We start from the raw sequence: 18281 nt of genomic DNA on the forward strand, positions 1-18281 counted from the left end.
GCAACTGGAAAACAAAGTAAATGCAAGAGATGAGTTTGCGACACCTACTTGGATGAGTTCTTGACTTGATATCCCTCCCCGGCAACGGCGCGAGAAATTCTTCTACTGCCGCAACAAAAGTCCTTCCCTAGCGCTTAGGAATTCTTCTTGTTACTTCTCTGGTTTGCGTCGGTTTTCCCTTGAATAGGAAAGGGTGATGCAGCACAGGAGCAGTAAGTATTTCCCTCAGTTTGAGAACCAAGGTATCAATCCAGAAGGAGGGCCTCGTCAAGTCCAAAGTACCTGCGCAAACACAAACAAGCTTGCACCCAACGCTTCAAAGGGGTTGTCAATCCCTTCAAGATTGTTTGCAAAGTGAGATGTGACGGCGGAAAGTGCAATGAAGTAAAAAGTGTAAGGCTGAAAATATGGTGTGGAGTAGACCCTCGGGGCCATAGTGTTCACTAGAGGCTTCTCTCATAATAGCAAATATCACGGTGGGTGAACAAATTACTGTCGAGCAATTGATAGAACCGCGCAAAGTCATGACGATATCTAAGGCAATGATCATACATATAGGCATCACGTCCGAGACAAGTAGACCGATACTTTCTGCATTTACTACTATTACTCCACACATCGACCGCTATCCAGCATGCATCTAGTGTATTGAGTTCATGACGAACAGAGTAACGCCTTAAGCAATATGACATGATGTACAGGGATAATCTCAAACCAATGATGAAAACCCCATCTTTTTACCCTTGATGCCAACAACATGATGCGTGCCTCGCTACCCCTTCTGTCACTGGGTGAGGTCACCGCACGGTATGAACCCAAAACCAAGCACTTATCCCATTGCAAGAATCATAGCTCTAGTTGGCCAGACAAAACCCAAAACTCGAAGAGAATTACAAGGATATGAAATCATGCATAAGAGAGATTAGAAGAAACTCAAATAAGATTCATAGATAATCTGATCATAAATCCACAATTCATCAGATCTCGACAAACACACTGCAAAAGAAGATTACATCGGATAGATCTCCATGAAGATCATGGAGAAATTTGTATTGAAGATCCAAGAGAGAGAAGAAGCCATCTAGTTACTAGCTATGGACCCGTAGGTCTATGGTGAACTACTCACGCATCATCGGAGAGGTCATGGTGTTGATGAAGAAGACATCCGTGTCCGATTCCCCCTTCCGGCAGGGCACCGGAACGTGCCCCAGATGGGATCTTGCGGAGACACAAGTTTGCGGCGGCAGAAAAGTGATTTCGATGATCTCCTGATTTTTTTGGGATTTTTAGGCAATTTATAGGCGCAACCCCTAGGTCAGGGGACGCTCAGGGGGCCCACAAGCCCGGATGGTGTGGCCTCCCCTTGGCCGCGGGGTGGGGGCTTGTGGGGCCCCTGGGGCTCCCCTGGCTTGGCTCCCAAGCTCCCCGATCTTCTTCTCTTCCAGAAAAAATCTTTTTGGGGATTTTCTTCCGTTTGGACTCCATTTTAAAATCTCCTCTGTAATGGGTCAAAAACATGAAAAAAGAGGAACTGGCACTTGGCACTGAGTTAATAAGTTAGTCCCAAAAAATATATAGAAGGCATGCAAAACATCCAAAGTTTGACAAGATAATAGCATGAAACCATAAAAAATTATAGATATGTTGGAGACGTATCAGCGACTTATCAACGTTGTATCCAGAACTGTGTGCACAGTCAGATTGGACGCAACGTCCATGCTTATGTTGATGACATCATGGTAAAATCACGGAAGAAGGAAACGCTTCTAAGTGATCTCAAGGAGACGGTTGACAACCTCCGGGTCTATTAGATGAAGCTTAACCCAACGAAGTGCATGTTTGGGGTTGCTGTAGGAAAGTTGCTGGGGTTTTTAGTATCCGAGCATGGCATAGAAGCTAATCCGGAGAAGATCAAGGCGATTACCTCGCTTGGGAAGCCGGCGAACATTAATCAAGTCCAGCGTATGGCGGGTTGCATCGCGGCACTGAGCCGTTTCATAAGTCGCCTTGGTGAGAAGGCTACCCCGCTCTATCAGCTGGTGAAGAAGACAGATCACTTCGTCCGGACCGATGCGGCCAATGAAGCATTTGACGCCCTCAAAAAACAACTTGCTGAGCCGCCCGTGCTGGCAGCCCCGGCTGACAAAGAGCCGATGCTCTTGTACATTGCCGCTAATTCTAAAGCGGTGAGCGTGGCGGTGGCTGTTGAGCACAAGGAGGAAGGTAAGGAATTGACTGTCCAGCGGCCGGTGTATTTCATTCGTGAAGTATTAACCTTGTCCAAGCAATGGTATCCACATTGGCAGAAGTTGGTCTTTGGGATTTTAATGGCAAGCCGGAAGTTGAAGCACTACTTCTTGGAGCACCCAATCACCGTGGTTAGTTCTGTGCCCATCGGGGATATTATACAGAACCGAGAGGCCACCGGGCGCATTGCAAAGTGGGCGATAGAGCTTGGTGCTCATCATGTGAAGTATATGCCTCGTACTGCCATCAAGTCTCAGGCGCTGGTAGATTTCATCAATGATTGGACCGACCTGCAGATGCAAGAAGACAGGCATGATAACACCTATTGGATGATTCAATTTGATGATTCTAGGAAATTGGAAGGTTCAGGAGCTGGGGTGGTGTTGTCATCCCCAAGAGGAGACAAGTTTTGTTATGTTAGACTGCTCATGTTTCCTTGAACAAACAATGCAGCTGAGTATTAAGCTTTACTCCATGGGCTCAGGATAGCTAAAGAGATGAACCTGAGCCGAGTCAGGTGCTTGGGCGACTCAGATTTGGTGGCCCAGCAAGTGTCGGGAACTTGGCACTCCAAGGATCCGTTGATGGCGGCTTACAAACGTGCAGTAACCGAGGTGGCGGGTTATTTCCATGGATATCAGGTTGACCATATTGATCGTCGATAGAGCGAGCCGGTTGATGCTCTTTCCCGGTTCGGGTCACAACGTAAGTCTGTCCCTCCTAATGTATTCTTGGATGTCTTACGTAACCCTTGTGTGAAATTGCTCTCTGAAGAGGACACAACGGTTCCTGACCCCGAGTTACAATTGGTGGCGGCTCTCAGAGCAGTTCGTGACTGGATGATACCCTACATGGCTTATTTGGCTCGAGGCGAAATGCCATCTGATGAGGTTTTCGCCAGGAAGATAGTACGGCGATGCAAGTCCATGGTTATACATAAAGGTGAGTTGCTCAAATGAAGCACCTGTGGGATTTTTCATTGTTGTGTTTCGCCAGAAGAGGGGCGAGATATTCTAATTGAGATACATGCGGGCGACTGTGGACATCATGCCGGGTCACGATCTTTGGTGTCAAAGGCCTTTCCCCGTGGTTTCTACTGGTTGATGGCTCATGCCGATGCGGAGGACATAGTGCCTCGATGTGCTGGATGCCAGAAGTTCGGACGTTGATACGTCTCCATCGTATCTACTTTTCCAAACTCTTTTGCCCTTGTTTTGGACTCTAATTTGCATGATGTGAATGGAACTAACCCGGACTAACGATGTTTTCAGCAGAATTGCCATGGTGTTGTTTTTGTGCAGAAATGAAAGTTCTCGGAACGTCCTGAAAATTTACGGAGAATATTTCTGGAAAATACGAAATATACCTGCGCAAAGATCCACCGGAGGGGATGATCCAGTGGGCCACAAGCCCTATGGCCGCGACCACCCCCCAGGTCGCGCCGTCAGGGCTTGTGGGGCCCACGAGACTCCACCGCCTCCAAACTCAGCTCTATATGTCCCCTTTCATACCGAAAAAAAATCAAGAGAGAATATTTCATCGCGTTTCACGATCCAGCGGCGCCGCCACATCCCGTTCTTGCCCTGGAGGGCAGATCTGGAGTCCGTTTTGGGCTCCGGATCAAGGAGATCGTCGCCATCGTCATCATCAACCTTCTTCCCTCTCCAATTCCATGAAGCTCTTCATCGTTCGTGAGTAGTCTATTCGTAGGCTCGCTGGGCGGTGATGAGTAGGATGAGATCTATCATGTAATCGAGTTAGTTTTGACGGGGATTGATCCCTAGTATCCACTATGTTCTGAGATTGATGTTGCTAGTACTTTGCCATGCTTAATGCTTGTCACTAGGGTCCGAGTGCCATGAATTCAGATCTGATATTATTATGTTATCGCCAATATATGTGTGTTTTAGATCCGATCTTGCAAGTTGTAGTTACCTACTATGTGCTATGATGTGGCAACCCCGGAGTGACAATAACCGGAACCACTCCCGATGATGACCATAGTTTGAGGAGTTAATGTGTTCACCAAGTGCTAATGCGTTGGTCCGGTTCTTTATTAAAAGGAGAACCTTAATATCCCGTAGTATCAATTTGGACCCCACTGCCACGGGAGGGATGGACAATAGATGTCATGCAAGTTCTTTTCTCTAAGCACGTATGACTACACACGGAATGCATGCCTACATCACATTGACGAACGGGAGCTAGTCACATATCTCTCCGTGTTATAACTGTTGCATGATGAATGTCATCCGACAAATCACCAATCCATTGCCTACGAGTTTGTCCCACTTCTATTGTTACTTGCTGCTACTGTTACTTGCTTTGTCCTGCCGCTGCTGCCACTACTGTTGCTACTGCTGTTACTTGCTGCTACTGTTACTTGCTTTGTCCTGCTGCTGCTGCCACTACTGTTGCTACTACTGTTACTTGTTGTTGCTGTTACTTGCTACTGTTACTACTTGCTACTGCTGTCACTACTGCTGTTCCTTGCCACTGTTGTTACTCGTTACTCTCCTACTACCTGCTACAATACTTTTCTGGCGCCATTGATACTTCAGTTAGGAATTATGTGCCGTCAACAGATTCTTTCCTAGCACCGTTGCTATCATATTACCTTTGCTGCTTATACCCTGCTTGCAGATACTAATCTTTCAAGTGTGGTTGAGCCGACAACTCAACTGCTAATACTGGAGAATATTCTTTCACTCCCATCGTGTCGAACCAACAAATTTGGGTTGAATACTCTACCCTCGAAAACTGTCGCGATCCCACACGCTGGTGGGCCATTGCAAGACAATTGCTAATTGTTGAGCAACTGGAAGCAACTCTTTTCTGGCGTCGTTGCCGTGGAGGCATCAAGTCAGGAATAGTTGCACGTCAACAGACGTCACATGCATGTGTCGGCTCAGGAATTGCGCATGATCCCCATTACATGGCCTTTTGCAGTTTGGGGGCTTGACATGGTCGACCCATTTAAGAAGTCTTCTGACAAAAAGACACATCTGCTGGTGGCGGTCAATGAGTTTACCAAGTGGGTCGAGGCAGAGCCGGTCAGCAACTGCGAGTCAGAAACGACGGTTAAGTTCCTCAAGAAGCTCATCTTCCATTTTGGTTACCCTCATAGCATCATCTCCGACAATGGTACTAACCTGTCTAAGGGGGCAATGAAGGACTTCTATCAGTGAGAGCATATTCGGATTGACGTATCCGCAGTAGCTCATCCACAATCTAATGGTCAAGCTGAGCAGGCTAACCAGGAGACCTTGCATGGGATTAAACCCCGGCTCATGGTTCCTCTGCAGCGCACTCCGGGTTGTTGGGTTGAAGAACTTCCTTCTGTAATATGGAGTATCAGAACAACACCTAACAGGTCCACTGGTTACACCCCTTCCTTTCTTGCCTATGGGGCAGAATCGGTTCTCCCAAGCAATATGAAGCACAATTCTACTAGAGTCCCGCATATGTTGAAGCTGATAATGAGAAAGCACGTGAGGATTCTTTGGATGCTCTCAAGGAGGAGTGTGATTTGGCCGCACCACGATCGGCGATTTACCAACAAGACCTACGTCGTTACCATAGTCGATGTGTCAAAAGCCGGGTCTTTCAGGAGGGCGACTTGGTCCTTCGATTGATTCAAGATCATACGGGTATGCACAAGCTATCACCCCCTTGGGAAGGGCCTTTCGTCGTCAGTAGGAACCTCTGCAACGGCTCGTATTACCTGATTGATTTACGCCCTGACAAGCCAACCACGGAGGAAGAAACAACTCGCCCCTAGAACATTGCTCACCTGCGGCCCTATTATACTTAAGAGTCATTGGCTCCTTATCTATGTACATACTTAGATCATTGTGTACTCTTTACATTACATCAATAAAGTCGGCGCCCATGAAATTCATGGTCTTTGCCGTTTCAACCCATATCTGAGCATGAGTGTTTATTGATTAAAATAAGCCGCCCAAGAGGATGAGTCGCCATCGGGGAGGCCATTCAAACGTGGACGCTACTGGTATCAAAGAGAGTAAGTCGCCTTTATGTGACCACTCAAACATAGGTACCTACAAAGCCAAAGAGAATCAAGTGCCATGATGCACGGTTCAAACATAGGCGCCTATGTATGATCATGAACGATAAAAAACGGCTTACTTGGGGGCTACTAGTTCCAAGTCGTTTAGCACTAATAGCATTGTCTTCTGCTATCCTATGCCCGTTTTCCTTGACCATAGGTCATTTGGGGGCTTCTGACTCATTGAGTCCCGCCTTACTACCCTCTTGGCTAGCGAAAAATTAACGTGTTACTAAATGGTTATACTCGACTGTGTGTTTTGCGACTCGCCCATAAGGCCCGTGTACTCTTGGCGAGTCAATCCAAATATTGGACCCTGAACTTCCAAGGTTAAAATATTGAGGTACTTGCGAGAGCCAGCATATGGAAAATAGACAAACCATGGGTTCACTGAACCTGCTTCACTAAAGCTTGATTTGAGCGTGATCAACCAGTCTAAAGACATAAAGGTTTTTGCAAAAACCTCATAGGGTATGATTAGAGCCTTGCAAGCCCATCTACCCGCCGTGACTCACAAAGTTGACTTATTTTCCACCTTATATGGTGATTATGCTTTAGAGCAGAGGTTCAAGAGCAATGATAAATTCATTCAAGATGGGTGATGATCAAGGAAGGAACACAATACTTCTTCGAATCGCCAATAGTCAAACCAAGGCAACTTATATTGCAAGGTAATAGCCAAATACATAAGCAGTTTTAAGCATATTCCAAAGCAAGATTACACTCGTCAAGGCCAATTTTTTTTTTATGTTAACCCAATGGCAAGATTTCTCCAGGTTCAATCTCCTATGCGGCTGAAGCTTCATGAGGTCGCCATGTCTAAGTCACCTCCGGCTCACGCTATGCTAAGGTTTTGGGGTCTTCGATCTGGAAGTTATCCACATCCAAGGTGCAATTTATTAAGGCATGAAATTCAGCTTCTTCCGTCAAGATGGCTGACGGGTCATCGTTAGGGGCAAAAAGAGGCTTATGACGCTGAGGTGTTAAGTCCAAAGACACGAAACTGGGAATCACCACACGCTTCCCATCATCATCATAAGCCGCCTGATATTTCAGCAGATCAAGGCTTTCACCAAGGCGGCTTGCCGTAGGGCGAACATCTTTTACGCATTGCACATAGCCTTCCTCCGTGAATTCCGAGCCGTCCTCCTTGTATTCAGGGAAGCCGCCGGCTATTTCATCCGGTTTGAGTTCAACAGCATAAGCTATTGCCCGGCTCATGGTTGCCATCACGCCCTTCCACGCGAATGATTTCCTTATTTTGGCTATGTGCTGAGGAATGGTCGAGAGCCGCTGCAGCATATCCTTGATATACTTCACTGGGTCTTTGTCCCCCAGACAGCCTTGACAGTCAGTAAGCCGCCCGCATAAAGTTGCTCTGTCAGAGTGTATATTGCTTTCAGCTTCAGAACAGAGTCATCTTGAAGATTGGCGGATCACGGGCCTATAGAGAAGTAACTGAGGTATAAGTCGCCTATAACTTTGTGCCCTTTACAAAAATGATTGACGGATCAAGGACTTACCAAAGATAGCATTGGTCATATGAGAGATATGACGACGTAGACCAGTTAATTCTTCGGCGACTTGTTTCAATTGACCCTCGGCCTTCTCAGCTCGTTTCACAAGGGCGGCTTTTTCGGCTTCGGTCGACTCCTGCAAACTCAGATACTCAGCCTTGACCTGTTCAAGTTCTGTGAATGGCAATCGAAGTTTTTCCTCTCCCGTGGCCCTGGCGTCTTGTTGACGTCCTAGAATTTTTCTCATCCCGCTTAGGGATGCATCATTTTGACTGATAATTTCCTAATAAATCAATCAAGAAGACTCAGTAACCTTACCACTACTTGGTTACGTTAAAAGGCACACAATCAAGTGTCAAGCATATTGCAAGCAATACACTCGAGACTTGGGGGCTAATGTATTTGCTTTTCTCATGGAAAGGGGAGTTTCACTTTATTAAGCAAGACGCATCTCATCTTCAAGAAGATGACCCGACCCTTGGGGGCTACAGGTTGAAGCTTTTCACATTATTAAGCAAGACCCGGCTCATCTTCAAGAAGATGACCCAGCCCTTGGGGGCTACAGGTTGAAGCTTTTCACATTATTAAGTAAGACCCGTCTCATCTTCAAGAAGATGACCCGGCCCTTTGGGGCTACAGGTTGAAGCTTTTCATATTATTAAGCAAGACCCGACTCATCTTCAAGCAGATGACCTGACCGTTGGGGGCTACAGGTTGAAGCTTTTCAAAGATTATTACACAAGACCCGACTCATCTTCAAGAAGGTGACCCGACCCTTGGAGGCTACAGGTTGAAGCTTTTCAAAAGTTATTACACAAGACCTGGCTCATCTTCAAGAAGATGACCCGACCCTTGGGGGCTACAGGAGAATATACAAGGCAGTTTATTCCATAAATACCTCATATCTTTTCTTCATCATGTTCACTAAGCCAACTTCAAAGTCCCGGCTCATAGCAAGGCAGTTCAAATATCCTGCATGAATTTCTTCAAAATTTAACTTCTTGATATTAGGGAGATCAAGTGCAGGTTTTCCTTTCGCCATCTTGGTAGAGATGTCCCCAGCAGTATGCTTTGCCAACACATTGCGGACAAGGGTCGTATGACGTGTCCGAATAATAAAGAGAGCATCATCTTCGGGTGTGGCATCTTTGGATGACTTCACAGGACTTGTTGGGTTGAGTTTCTCTTTATGACTCGGCTCCACGGCCACACCGTCAGTCCTTGGCGCAGTAACTTGGGCATCAAGGATATTTTCCATAGTGGCGCCTTCTGGAGGATCAGCATAAGCTCCGATATTCTCTTCTGGAATATCAGGGATAGGGGCATCTGTTTCATCCACTCGAGGCTTGTCAGCATTTAGAGTTCACCCGCCAGTTTTCCGTTTCTTGGCTTCAGCTCTACAAAGATGAAAGGTCAGGACATAAATGACATGTGAATATCATGTGACGAGTTCATAAAGCAAATAGCACCATACCCTGTGAGACGGACAAGGGGTGGCAACTTTGAGGACGTTGAGTCTCCAGATAAAGGAGGATATACCTGTTATAGTAACAACAATTAGGGAGTATAAGCTAACTCGCCATAAATTTGACAAGAAACAAGAAGGTACCTCGATACGATGTTTGTGACTGGATGTTTTTTCAGGTAGACCCGCCATAAGGTCACCCGAAGTGCTGCAGGTATGGCGTTTTGGAGTATGTAGAGCCTTCTTCAAAAGGAAGTTCGGATCTAAGTGAGCGTCTGGGTGATTCATAGGGACTTTCCTACAGACTCGCCTTTGAGGTCTTTCCAAGGAAATACTTGAGTTAGAAGATATGGAAATTACCTCAGCCTCTTCAGCATCACTTTCCACATCATCTCCTTGAGAATGAAACAGATGGTTAGAACAGGTATATGATTCAATAAGGGGGTGGTCTAGATATTTACCTCAGACAATTTTTCAATATGTGGAGACTCGCCCACGACGTATGACTCACCCACACCTGATTTTCCTTTATTCTTCTTGACGAGGGTCTTTACTCTTTTGACGGGCGGGTTTGCAATACTACGTTTCCAGAAGGGTGAATTTTTATGTAACAAGGGAATTTAGTTCTACAAATGAAAGGACGTGGATTTCGCCTAGAGGGGGGAGGGGTGAATAGGCGCTTTAAAATAATTAAGGTTTAGGCTTGAACAAATGCAGAATAAAACTAACGTTTAATATGTCAAGCACAAAACCTACAAACAACTAGGCTCACCTATGTGAACCACCAACTTATGCTAAGCAAGATAAACAACAAAGTGATAGCAAGATATATTACAATAAACAATATGTCTATCACAAAGTAAAGTGCATAAGTAAAGGGTTCGGGTAAGAGATAACCGAGGCACAGGGGGACGATGATGTATCCCGAAGTTCACACCCTTGCGGATGCTAATCTCCGTTGGAGTGGTGTGGAGGCACAATGCTCCCCAAGATGCCACTAAGGCCACCGTAATCTCCTCACGCCCTCGCACAATGCAAGATGCCGTGATTCCACTAAGGGACCCTTGAGGGCGGTCACCGAACCCGTACAAATGGCAACCCTTGGGGGCGGTCACCGAACCCGTACACGTGGCAACCCTTGGGGGCGGTTACGGGTACCCGTACAAATTGCTCGGGGCAATCTACACAACCTAATTGGAGACCCCGATGCTTGCCCGGAGCTTTACACCACAATGCTTGAGCTCCAAGACACCACCAAGCTTCTAGGACGCCAAAGCATCCACGAAGAACAATATCTAGGGTACTAAGTACCAAAGGTAATAAGCTTCTCAAACTTCACTTCCACGTATCACCGTGGAGAACTCAAACCGATGCAACCAATGCAATGGCAAGAACACACGAAGTGGTCAAGTCCCTCACACTCAAATCCCTCCACAACAACGAAAGCTATGGAGAAATATGAGAGGAAGAACAAGGAGCTCACAAAGAACTCCAAGATCTAGATCCAAGGGGTTCCCCTCACATAGAGGAGAAAGTGATTGGTCGAGATGTGGATCTAGATCTCCTCTCTCTTTTCCCTCAAGAACAAGCAAGAATCATTGGAGGGATTGAGAGTAAGCAAGCTCTAAGAATGTCAACAATGGAGGTAGAACAAGAGCTCAACTGATGGATAAGGCCAAGGGGGAAGAAGACCCCCTTTATATAGTGGGGGAAGGAATCAGACCATTACCCCCACTTACAGCCCGAGTCCAGCGGTACTACCGCTGGCTCTAGCGGTACTACCGCTGGCTGCAGCGGTACTACCGCTGAGCCCATGGTAGCGCAAAGATACTACCGGGCCAACTACCGCCAAGAAAGTCTTCGCAAAAAGGTCCGACGAAGTACAACCGCTAGGAAGGCGGTACTAAGCTCCTCGAGCGGTACTACCGCTGACCAGGGGCGGTACTACCGCCAGCGTAGCGGTACTACCGCCAGCTCTAGCGGTACTACTGCTAGGGCCAGCGGTACTACCGCCAGCGCTAGCGGTACTACCGCTAGGGCCAGCAGTACTACCGCTAGGTCCAGCGGTACTACCGCTCGCCCCTGAAACAGCCATAACTTTCGCATACGAGCTCCGAATCTTAAGACCATGCTGATATGAAAATGCCAATGATCTAGAGATGTGAGACCTCTATGAATGAAGAACCGGCAAAAACTCCAACATCGAAAACATCATAGTAGTTGCAATATGGACTCCGTTTTCGATGAACTCGAGCTTGTCATGAAGATGACCATAAGCTCTACAACTCACAAAGAGAAACACCAAATAAGAACCAAGAAGTATGATGCAAGGATGCAAATTGTTTGAGCTCTCAACGAACGATATGATCAAGCTAATCACTTGAGAGCCCCCCCCCTTGACAGTACATCATTCTATCCTAAACAGAAAACCTATCAAGGGCAAACCTATACCTTGCACCTCGACCTCTTGAGCTAGATGATGATGATCTTGGCTTCCTCAAGATGGACCACCTTTCTTGATTGCGTTGGCTTGATGGAGACTAGTTGATTGCTCCCCCATACTCACTATGGATGAGCCACTCTTCAGCATACCTTCACAAGTCCATTGCCACCACAATGGACGGCAAGCTTCAAGCATGATATATTCGTGTTGATCCTCTTGAACTTGCACACCGCAATCTTGATGACGATCACCACATGACGTCATCCTTCATGGGTTGTATGAGATCTTCCTTTTGACGCAAGCCGATGGAAACACACCTAACCCACACATAGAACTCTCACGAAGACCATGTGTTAGTACACAAACACGTAATGGACAATGCTTACCATACCATGGGATCACTTGATCCCTCTCGGTACATCTTGTACGCTTTGTGTGTTGATCATCTTGATTTACTCTTTGTCTGAGATCTTGATCAACCTTGTGTCTCTATGACCATTCTTTGGATAATACCTTGAATACCACCTTGGTCATCATATAAACTCCTTGAACCCAACAGATGGACTTCAAGAAGTGCCTATGGACAAATCCTATAAATATAACTTAAGGCAACCATTAGTCCATAGGAATTGTCATCAATTACCAAAACCACATATGGAGATATATGCTCTAACAACAAAAAGCAAAAGAAAATACTAGATAAAACAGATGAGGGATGAATTTATCTACCTCAGGAGCTGGATTTGCAACGCAAAATGGTTTCAGACCAATTTTCGAACAAGCCTCTTTGGGTTCACTACATAACTTCTTCACGAGACCGTCGATCTACTCACAGTCGAGCATGACATTCATGAAACACTGAGCGTTGTTTAATTCACCATCATACTGACACATCAGACCGTCCTGGCGGCTTAGAGCGAAGATGCGCCATTCAACCCAGCATCGGATCAAATCGATTCCAGTCAAACTATTGGCGTTCAAAGCTCTTAGAAGGGGCCAAACAGACTTATGGGCGGCTTGTTCCTCTTGGGTCAGAGACCCGGGGAGTTGGAAATCGATAGGCAGATGATCTTTTATATAACCTGACAAAGGATTTTCTTGATCCGGAGCAGTATTTCTGCAATAGAACCAGGATTTTCCCCAGCCTTTGGGATGGCTGGGTAAGGAGGCATCAAGGTAGCCGGTTTCATGTCGCCTCTGGATGGTGACTCCGCTAAGTTCTAAACTAGGGCCATCAGCACATTCTGTTTGGCTATTTAAATAGAAAAAATCCCTAAACAAGGGAATGGTGGGTTCTATTTCTAAGTATGCTTCACAGAAATCCTGAAATTAACACAGGTTGCTCATTGAATTAGGGCCTAAATCTTGGGGGTGGAGATTGAAAAAGTTGAGGGTATCCCAAAAGAATTTTGAGCCTGGAGGGGAGAAGCCCCGTTCTAAATGGTCTACGAAGACCACTACTTCCCCTTCGGCGGGTTGAGGTCGAACCTCCCTGACAGGAGCTCTCCATCCAACCACTTCTTTAGGGGACAAGGTTCCCATTGACACAAATCATTGCAAGGTGGCTTCGCCAATATCAGAAGGTAACCAGTCACATCTTGATGGCTTTCACATAATGTTCAGAGCCAGAAAAGGCCAGCTGCATGGATACAAATAGCGGGTTATTATATTGACTAATAGGAAAGGTTATCATAATACTTTAAGTCGCCTAAGAATGAGGGGGAACATGATGATGACGAGTCATGAAAAACAATAAACCGGCTTAATAATAAGCCACTACTGGGTCATGAAAAGACTACGTAGATTGAATTATGCTAAGTGTTGGAAGAACAATTTTCTTCAAGACTACAGAGTAGGATGGATCTATCAGCAATGCAAAAAAGAAAAATTAATGGCTCAAATAAGCAACAAAGCATGGAGGTAGCAACAACTAAATGGCGATGAGGTTCTTGCGAAGATATCAATAAAGCTTATGCGAGATTCATTTCACATCCGTTCCATTACCGATTAAGGGGGATTGCTGTGCTAACAGAAATGTACGAACTCGCGTTGCTAATGGCGATACGATGAACCCTAGAGAACTTTGGCAAGTTACAGTGCATGGCCTAAGCATATATGTTACATGAGGACAAGGGCGCACCTGATAGCATCGACCGGAGGGGGAGAACACAGTGGCTCGGCGCAGGAGATGAACGGAGACGAAATCCGCGCTTCGGAGAAGTTCACCGGAAGAGCTAGAGTGGAGGTGCGTCGTGGACTGGAGGGATCGAGGAGGAAGAAGACGAGCTAGGGTAACGGTGGAAAAAGATTCCCCTACCGGTATTTAAAGACCGGAGGGGGAAATGGGAACGGCCCACGCGGGAATCTAGGAGGCGTCGTAAATCCTGGAATTGATGGCGCCTCGATTTTCGTGCTGGTTAGAGAAGATCTATTAGAGCCGTTGGTTGACGTCATAAAGATTCTATCGGTGTTCTGGGAATGGGGGTACCCAGACCTGCCTGCCTGCGGCCCATGGTAGGCCCACTTCATCAACCAAATACCAACAAGCTCGACACCACTCAAGGCAAGGCCCTCGCGAGGGGCCAAGCCTCGCGAGGAGGAACAACATCAAGACCCGCACGGGCCTCCTCAGGACGCCTCCGGAGCAGCGGATATTCCGAGGCGAGGTCCGACCTTCGGAGTCGAGGATGACGCGGGGGAAGGACATGCAAGCAGCAGACATGAGGATGGTGCAGTTCCCCTTTAGTGCAAAGGGGGCGAGGACGCACGCAGGTCTCCAAGGCATCTCCCAAAGGTTTCCATTCTGGTGCAACAAGGCCACCACCGCCCGCCAGCATGACGGATGTCATCCCTGGACCCGTCACTGCTGCGTTGATAGCCACTTTGCAAGCGAAGACTACTTTTGGACACAGGAAGCATCTTCCCGTGTCCCCCGTCAAAATTGGTCGATTGTGGGATCCCTTCCTGCCGAAACGATAAGGGAAGAGGACCGGGGCCGCCACTATATAAATAGAGAGTAGGTTACTTCATAGAGGGGGATCGATCCATTCATTCGCCCACTGGCAACACACAAAAGCCACCCAGCCTCCGGAGGCCCTAGAACAGTGTACTAGTTCATCCACCAACCTTCACGAGAGGCAATCCACCAAAGCAGGAGTAGGGTATTACACTTCTCATCGGCCCGAACCTGGGTAAACTGTCGTGTTCTGTGTTTTACTCACCATCGAGTGAGTTCTCTTCCATCCCGAGTGAGTAGCGAGTTAGGTGAGGTGAGCCCGCGAGAGATCTTCGTACACGCTCCTCGGTTCGAATCTTTAGGGTTTTGCTGAGCCCGAAATCCAACATTTGGCGTGCCGGGTAGGGGGCGTGTCAAGGTCTTCTTCGAGCTTCATCTTCCCTAAGCTCCGCTGCTCCGATGACCGATGCCCAACAAGCTTCTTCTAGCCTCGTCGAGATGGCTTCCAACCGTCATACCACAACGGCCGAAAGCATGTGTACTAGTGTTGTGGTACCAGGCGGCTCATACCAGATCGTCAACATCATCTCCACCGTCGCAACCACCCGCGCCACCCAGGCGCACAGCGGCTGGGCGGCGCCCCCGGCATCCACGACACGCCGCATCAACTTGGAGGACCTCGGTGCGCACTGCGCGGCAGATGGCGAGCGAGATGCTCCGCCATCGACTGACGCAAGGGGGCTTCGACGCCTGGGCTGACCACATCACGGAGCTGATCGCCATTGCCCAGAAGGCCATCCAACCCCACTCTTCTTCGAGGGCGCATGCACCGGGTTCCAGGGGCTTGCACCTCGTGCCGGTCCTCGGGCCTGCAAGTGATAGGGCCCCTCGTGCGCTCGGCGGGGCCGAGAGAGACGCGTCGCATGATGCCCTCCTCTTCCTCCAGATTCTGGTGGCCGGCCTCGAGGCGCAGCATGCCGGGAACCACCAGGGTCGCGAAGAAAACGACAGGACGTTCGATGCACACACCAGCGCGCATCACCAAAACCAGGTCGGCCCTCGAAAACCCGGGTCGGCCAGGCGGGAGCGCTCCCTCACGCGCAGCGGGCAGACGGCAGAGGTGTCAGCGTGGGCGAACTACGGCAATGGAGACATGCCAGGGTACCAAGGGGGGATACTGCACCGAGCAATGCCGAGACCACCCAACGGCGGTAACAGGAGCAAGCGACTTCGTGCAGAGGCCCATCGCAAGAAGATCTCCGAGCAATGCGACCAGGGGAACCTCCCCCCGCCGGCCGCCGCAGAGAGGGACCGCCACCGTCACGCTGCTGAACGACCTTGGAGGTCGATCGAACACCTACGTGGAGCCTTACGTACCGTGCTATGTAACACTACCTGACCCTCCCATCGAGGAAGAGCCTCAAGCGTCCACCCCAGGCGCCAGTCCTCCTCAGGAGTAAGGAACGCTCTGGGGGTCCCCCTTGAGCTAGATCCTAGGGTTCCCACTGGCGGAGCACTGGGACTAAGAGGTGCGGGAAGGGAGGTGCCCCCAAGCCGCGGGGCATGGCGCCAACCGCCGCCCCCACAGAAAAACTGCGAAGAACTGGGTCCTCGGCTTCGGGAGGACGAGTCAGATAAAGCAACAAGACACAAGTGGCGTTGGTCGCCCGCGGCGATTACGGTGCTGGTGTGGGCGCCGACGGCCGGGCCTCACGAGGCGCCCCTCAGGCGCGAAGAAGCTATGAGAGGTAATTTTTTGGGTTCACTGCTCTAGGGGGTGTCTGCTGGCCGCATGAACGTCAAGTGTTCAGGGCACACCTCTTCCCATCATATCATTTACGCATGTTTCCATAGCTTCTGCTGCACCCATTCGGTGATGTGACATCTTACCTTGCTTGCATCTTTGGGCGATCTACCCCCCGCTCGGGGGCTCCGGCCGATGTGCGTCACCCCGTCGCGGGACCTGGGGAGGCCTCACGGCTTCCCAAGGCCACAATCAGCACGATGAAATGAGGGCCGCTTGAGTGTCAAAAGGGGGCTCCTGAGCATTGAGCCTCAGGGGCCTTACCTATCATCAGGCCACCTACCACCCTTGATTCCGTCCACGGACATTCGGTCGTTATCACGGGTGGTAGGGCTTGACCCCGTAGCTGCATTCGTCCATTTGGTCGCAAGCAACGACGGTTGGGAAATGTGCGGGACTGGGTCTTGGCGACGCAGAGCCGCTCGAACGTCAAAGCGGGCTCCTGCGCATCGAGCCTCAGGATCCTTATCGGTCATAAGGACACCTGCCACCCTTGATGCCTTCCACGGACATTCGATCGTTATCAGGGGCGGCAGGGCTTGACCCCGTAGCTGCGTCCGTCATACAGCCATATGCAATGGCTGTCAGGAAATGCGTGGGACTCGGACCTGCCGACGTAGAGTAGTAGAAAAGCCCTCAACTAGTCTCAAGAGAAGGAGCGGGCGGGGCCTCGAAGGACCCCATCTACAAAAGGGATCACGGGCAAACCACCCCTAAGGAGGAAACATCGCGAGGCCCGAGCGCCCTCGCGTTCGCCCTACAGTCCCCGTGGGACCTGCATCAACCCATGGCACCTGTGCATCGTCCTTCAGTCCTTCCGGAACCTACTTCATCCCGTGACACTCTCACATAATAACGAGCTGTGGATATATACGCCCAGGGCCCCCCGAGGGCGCGGAGGGGTCCCTCCCACGCCGAGTGGATGACCTATGCTCCGCGCTGGGTGAAGACCCAAAAGGAATCAGGCGCCTATACCTCAGGGTTAGGGACACTCGCGAGGGGAAAGCGTGCTCGCGACCTCCCATATACACCCCCCTCGTGACACTCTCACGTAATAATGAGCTGCGGCTGTATACGCCCCCCCCCCCCGAGGATGCGGAGGGGTCCCTCCCACGCCTAGTGGAAGCACTATGCTCCGCACTGGGGGAAGATGGCGGCAGAGATTAGCCTAGGTGCCGGACGCGGCGTTTGCTTGCTTCTTCGTGGAGCATGAATTATCTTTTGCTGGATTTGAATTTTTTGATATCAAAGTTGATGTTTGAAAAGGGGGGGGGGTTCTCTTGCGCTTTCTCGTTTTGCCGACTTTGAAGCCTCCTTTTGTGGATGACATTTTTTGAGGAGCTGAACGCTCCGCACCGCCCCTAGGTGCCAAGGAGCATGAAAGCAAGGACTTGTAGTCCCAAGGCAAACATTTTCAGTGGTCGATCCCCGCTCGGGGGCCCAGAGCGAAGCATGATAGGGAGGACTTAGGGCGCCCTGGGGCGATGACCAAAGGGACGGAATGGGGAATCGCTCATGTGACAAAGGGGGCAACTGGGCACCGCTTCAGGAGCCTTACTGGTCATAGGGCCACTCGCTACCCCTGGTGCCATCCTGGAGCTCCGGTCGGTGTCGGGGGCGGCGGGGCCCCACCCCGTGAAGTGCATTGCTACTTCTCAAACAACAGCGCCAGAAATTGACACGTTGACAGAGACTGGGCTTGCGTTGGTTTTTTCCCATGAAGAGGAAACGGTGATGCAGCACAGGAGCAGTAAGTATTTCCCTTAGTTTGAGAACCAAG

The sequence above is a fragment of the Hordeum vulgare genome, chromosome 3H (genome assembly GCF_904849725.1).
Source record: "Hordeum vulgare subsp. vulgare chromosome 3H, MorexV3_pseudomolecules_assembly, whole genome shotgun sequence".
Lineage (NCBI taxonomy): Eukaryota > Viridiplantae > Streptophyta > Magnoliopsida > Poales > Poaceae > Hordeum > Hordeum vulgare.